General features: G+C 39.8%; 1 long non-coding RNA gene across 6 annotated transcripts in view; it reads left to right on the top strand.

Annotated features, from left to right (window-relative positions):
- The first annotated feature begins 4,955 nt into the window (after positions 1-4,955).
- LOC148147162 (uncharacterized) overlaps positions 4,956-6,000 on the top strand; it is a 49,780-nt gene continuing 48,735 nt past the window's right edge. For all 6 annotated transcript variants that reach the window (XR_015760074.1, XR_015760073.1, XR_015760077.1 and 3 more), the window contains exon 1: positions 4,956-5,027. This is a non-coding gene — a long non-coding RNA (uncharacterized LOC148147162). The remainder of the gene's footprint in view (positions 5,028-6,000) is intronic.

Below are 6,000 nucleotides of genomic sequence, written 5' to 3'. Positions count from 1 at the left end.
GTAATAAAGCTCACCCACCCAATGAGGCACTTCAGCACAACATCCTGCAGTGTTGCACACAGCCACCTTTAGCAAAGAATGATCACATGTCACAAAATTGAAAGCCAAGAGCATGTCTCTTTAAAGCAGCTGAAGTCAAACTCAATTTTTGGAAGGATTGCATTAAACCTGATTGAACATTTAAATCTCAGAGCATAATCTTTGCTTTTTTAAACAAAGTGTGTGGGAAACATCCCACATCTTGCTAAAGGTTCAGTTCAGTCTGATACCGAGACCCAAAGGTCAGGCAAACATCACACTTTCCATTCACTTCTCCAAAGGGCTGACATCACATTTCTTCAGGATTTAAAGTATTTTATAAATTGTTTGTAAAATCATTTGTCACATCAAAGAACTGGACAATAAATGTCATTGTATACAATAAGAGTGAAGCCTGTGACAGCAGATTTAGCTTTGGAGGGCAGTTTATGTGCTTTCTAAATTCTGGGAGCACTTTGGGAGACTGCTCCCAGATGGTGATAGTGAGCATATCCGGAATATACTGTTTATATTTGGGAATCCATGGAAAATAATCTGTGGTTTCACTAATATTTGGCTTGCGTTGTTGGTGTACAGTAAACAATTCATAAAGTTACTTATGTATTGTTGTTGACTACCTGAATGGTGTTCAAATCTGCCAGGTTGCCTTCAATAGTGTGAATGCATCTATTGTAAATATTTGGAATATTCCAGAACTGCCCAGTGCTTGGCAAATTCAGGGGGACAAAAAAAAATCACTGAGTAATTTGAAATTATGAATCCAAGAGGATGTAACCACTGAAGTATACAATTCAAATAGTTAAATGGAGTGCACACATCTAAAATACCTGTTATCCATGGGAATGGATGGACTGACAGAATTGGGATCACATTCCTGGCTGCGGAGTGTGAAATGCGCTTTGATAAAGTCACCTGCATTTACCAACAATAATTTGGCAAGCTCGGAAATTTAAAAAAAAACAATATGAGCTTCATTGCTGCTCCAGTCGGGTCCCAAGCTCTGTGAAAAAAAAACAATGTTCAGGTTTATTGCATACACTCTGAAACACGTGTTCCTTCTACAGATCCTGCAAGTTTCCCCAATGAGCATAGTCCATCCACATGATTTTGCTAACTTTGGCCAACTCATTTCTTTCCGAGCCTCTATAACCTGAAGAGTGACCAGAAGCAATTACTCCACATATGTGGGAACATTACCGACGAGGATTTTTTCCTTCAGAATTGACTTCCATATATTCAGTGCCCAGAACAGATAAAAAGATTGTTACCTTTTATAGAGCAATGATTCAGTGGGAGAAAAACACCAACATTTTCTTGCTTAATAATCACACTGCCTAAATTTTAAACATGAACACTTCTTAATAGTTCACTAGATCCTAACGAAATATTTTGTGCGAAACAAATCACATGATACATAGTTATTCAGATAATAAAACAAGTTTGTTCATTGAAGAATCCAGAGGAAAAGGTCATGAAACAATGTGAGTTTGATAAACCTCAATCATCGTTTCAAGTGCACTCTCTGCATAAATTCTCCTTTTCCTCCTCGAAGTATTCAACTTCTTGAATAATTGAGAGAATGAAGTCACAGTTGTACAACACAAAATCAGACCCTTCAGTCCAACTTGCCCATGCTGACCAGATATCAAAAATTAATCTAATCCCATTTGCCAGCATTGGGATTAAACCCTTTCTACTGATTATCAGTTTATTTTACTTTATCAGCACTTGAAATACTGACATTTTTTTCTCCCAACATTGGTTAAAGAAATCATAAGTTCATTCATCCAGGTTAGTTTTGTAAACGTTCACAAAGAAACAAGTGAGAACAACATATAGCTGAGTGCAAATCAAAATACTGCAGCTGCGCGATATCTGGGAACACTCTAAACGTGAGGCACTGATACTGCACAAGTTTGTCAGCACGGTTTCAATTACTGACAATAATTTAGTAATGTCTTAGCCTTCGCATTGTAAAGGTAAATGTGAGATATCTGAATTTCATGAATTGGTTCCTATTGCACTTTGAGAAGATTAAACCAAGAATATTTTTTGTTGATCAAAGGAGAAAGTGATGACCAAAGAAGCTGGACATTGGTGTCGAAAAGTTTCATGCTGGAAAAGCACAGCAAGTCAGGCAGCATCCGAGAAGCAGGAGAGTTGATGTTTCGGGCATAAGCCCTTCATCAGGAATCACAGGCTTCAGAAAAATAACTGGCATAGACTGATACCAATGCATATGTAGAAGGGTCAGAACATGTTACTATCAGATTAGAGATTAATTTCAGATTTGGTACCATTCAGTGCAACATTTCAGTATGATATTTACATATGTACCTAAAGGGGAAGTTGTCTAAAATTATAAGCTCTAGAATGATTATACGATTAAACCTGGAAATAAAGCTGGTGAACAAGAATCGCAAAGTGAAGTCCCATCAGTATCACCTTGGGCAGTGTCAAGTAAGAATTTGAGAGCAGAGTTGCCACTTTGGTGTAACCTGCAGTCTGGCCAAATTGCAGCAAACATCTGTTCAATTTTATCGGCAAACTATTGAATGCAAAATCCTCCTTGCACAATAATGAGGCAGCATTCTGGGATGTCATTTTTAAAATATATTATTTTCAAAGTTACTCACAATTCAGAGTGATCACTTCGTGCTGTCTGCATAACACAGGACGAAAAGGAATTAACAAAAAAAAATTATAACCCAAATTCAGAGTCACTAATCCATTGATATTGCATGTGTCCAGCATTTATAAGTAATCAATTTTAAAAAATAAACACAGATACATTTAATAAATATACTGAAGTACAGTGAAGTTTCTTACTGAACAGTGACGGGATTGGACAGAGTCCGCATGGATTTAAGAGAGATGAATCATACTTAGCAAATCTACTGAAAGAATCTACAGAGTCAAATATTAAAGACAGAAATTGCAGGACATTTAGAAAAGCTTATGATTAAACATGGTAGACTGGGTTTTGTGAAAGAGAAACTATATTTGACAAATTTACGACAGTTCATCGAGGAGATAACAATCAGGGCTGATAAAGGGCAATCCAATGATGTTCTGTATTTGGATTTTAAAAATGTAAATGATAAGGCGCTACATAAAAGGTAATTGAACAATTTAGGAGCTCATGATATCGGGGTAATGTATTAGCATGAAATGAGGATTGGTTAACCACACTGGCTGTTGCTGAGTCCTCACTTGGAGTACTGTATACAATGTTAGCTCCCATATTTAATAAAGGATAAAGTAACATCGGAGACCATTCAAAAAAGATTACTTAGCTGCTTTGAGGACAAAAGGGTTGACCTATCAAGAACAGATAAGCAGGGTTGATCTTATGGAAACAGGATTCTGAGGAGCTTGACAGAGTAGATGTTGACTAGATCTTCTAGCACCAGTGGAGTCTCAAACCAGGGGACATTACATAAGGGAACATTCATTTTAGAAAAAGTAAATAATGTTTTTTCTCAGTGAATGGCTAGAATTTTCCCGCCCAAACAATTGTGAAAGTTAAATGTGGGAGGGAAATGGTTGGGTTACTCTTCGGAGGGTTGTTCTGGCTTGTTGGGCTGAAGGGCCTGTTTCCACATAGTAGGGAATCTGGGATTCTATCTCAAATTATTTTAAAAGAGGGCAGATAGATTTTTGAAATATTGAGCAGTTGAGGGCTATGTGGATCAAGCATAAAAGAGGTGTTGAGGTCTGGGTTGATCAAGCCATGATCTGATAGAATGGGGGAACAAGCTGAAGGCGATGAATGCCCTCCTCCTGCTCCAATTCCTTGAGGTTCCATTTCATGCTTTTTTGTCTCCAAAGAAGAGAGTGATACAATGTGCTAAAGATCTCAGATGTTGTGAAAAGGAGTGAAAAAGTGGTGTTTATGTACTGATTCAGATGGCATTGATTCATCATGAGTAGGAAGGCAATTCCCTCCATGAATAAAGGAAATCGACTGCAGAGCTCACACAAAGGGAATTCTTGCCCTCAGCAAACTCTCCCATCACATTACCCAACAAATCAGCTTAAGCAGGACACACTGCGCATGTTCTCGCCAACAAAGGACTCCGGGTGATTGATGTCAGCACCGGACCAATGAAAGGACGGTGGGCGGTATTGGATGACCTAGCGGGATGTTGGTCCTCCAACCAATCAAAGTGAATGAAGGGCGGAGCTAAACTAAACCATGTGATCACCCTCGCGTGCGGCGCGCACAGTCGCTGTAATGAATGCTCGGGAAGTTATGGAGAGAAAGGATACGGTAAGGAAAGAAATAAACAGGGAAATGGGAGAAAAACTGTTGCTATTAGCGGAGAGGTTTTACAAACAAATTGTGCACGTCGGAAAACACAAATTTGAACGTCCAGTCCCGTGTTTGCAGTAAATGAGGCGTGAGCGCCGCCATCTTTATTCGGGACAACGATTCACTGGACATGTGTGGAGCCGCCATCTTTGTAGGGGGCAAGGTGCAGCCAGGCGCATGTGCAGCCTTTCTCCAGTATAGAGTCATTGTGATCATAGCAGCCAATACTGCTCTGATTCATCTCTGGGCTCCCTCATCACCACTTTGTCAATATCTAGCTTCCTCAGTCTCGAACCATGGGTGTATTTTTGGTCTGTTTACTACTGTATTATGACTTTTATAGACCCTTTGCAAATGAGTTTTTCATTGCGGCCCAGCCCCTGACCATGTGCTGCTCGATTATCAGATTACTTTTTTCTTGAATATTTTTGACAGTCAAGAATTCTTTTTTCCAACAAGCAAGTGTCTTTTCCTTCCATTTCTGACTATCAAATTCTGCACCATTTTCATTCCCTGTAATCCATTTTGCACTCCATGAAACATCAACTGTGTTTCTCCTTCCACAGATACCAATGATTAATGCCAAAGCCCTGTTGTTTGTGGAGAGGGTGATGTTTGACTTTCTTGTACAGCTGCAGTTTGTGTGGTGAAGGTGCTCCCACAATGTGGTTGGGTAAGAGACATTATAGATTATTCATTACAGCAACAGTGATGATTTGAAAGTAGTGTCAAATCAACAACAGTTTGTATTTTTATTATCATGCTTATAATTTCACAAAAATACTATTGAGAACTTTAGACAGAAGGCCAGAGATGGACATATTAGGTCAGGTGACCAAAAGCAGGTTTTGAGGGATGTCTTAAAGGTGGAAAGCAGACCTGTGAGATTTTGGCTGCGACTTTCAGACCATGCTGCTTCAGCAACTGTAGAAACAGTCACACAGATGAAGTAATGAATTAACAAATGGTTGGGAGTCTCAAAGAAAATGGGTTGTCGAGGTCTCAAAGTGTGTGTGGTGCAGGGAGCTAGGGATTATCACAGCCAGGAATTAAATCAAGTGTGAGAAATTTAAATTGAGGGATATTGGCCACATGCTGGTAGGTGAGACTAGATTGGGTTGGGATATCTGGTTGGCATGGATGGATTGGACCGAAGGGTCTGTTTCCATGCTGTACATCTCTATGACTCTATGTTGTTGCTTATGAATAGGAGACTTTTGATGAATCAACAAGCAGATATTTAGATGTTCTTGAGATTACAGGGAGGTTGAATGTGGGAAGCTGGCCAGGGAGTGAGTTTGGATAATGAAGTCTAGAGATAACACAATGTGGATGAAAGTATATGAGCTGAGACAAGGGTGAAATCAGCTAGAAATAGTGATCTTGGAGTGGGACTGAGCTATCACCCTCACCTCACCTCTGGGATTCAGCTGGTTGTCAGGTTGTGAATGAGGGCAGTGACACAATCGGGAGCTGAGTGGCCCTGGTGGAGCCTAAAGTGAGTGTCGCTGAGCTGGCTGTTGCAGAGCAGCTGCTGCTTGGTAGCCCTGGTGATGACATCTTCCATCACTTTACTGCTGATCGAGTGTGGACTGATAGATGGAAATTGCCTGGGTTGGATTGTCCTGTGTTTTTGTGTTTAACAT

The sequence above is a fragment of the Chiloscyllium plagiosum genome, unplaced genomic scaffold, assembly GCF_037043375.1.
Source record: "Chiloscyllium plagiosum isolate Xiang-an unplaced genomic scaffold, Cpla_swu_hap1 HiC_scaffold_18, whole genome shotgun sequence".
NCBI lineage: Eukaryota > Metazoa > Chordata > Chondrichthyes > Orectolobiformes > Hemiscylliidae > Chiloscyllium > Chiloscyllium plagiosum.
The sequence above is the reverse complement of the archived record's forward strand: the minus strand, read 5'-3'. Positions and strand labels throughout refer to the sequence as shown.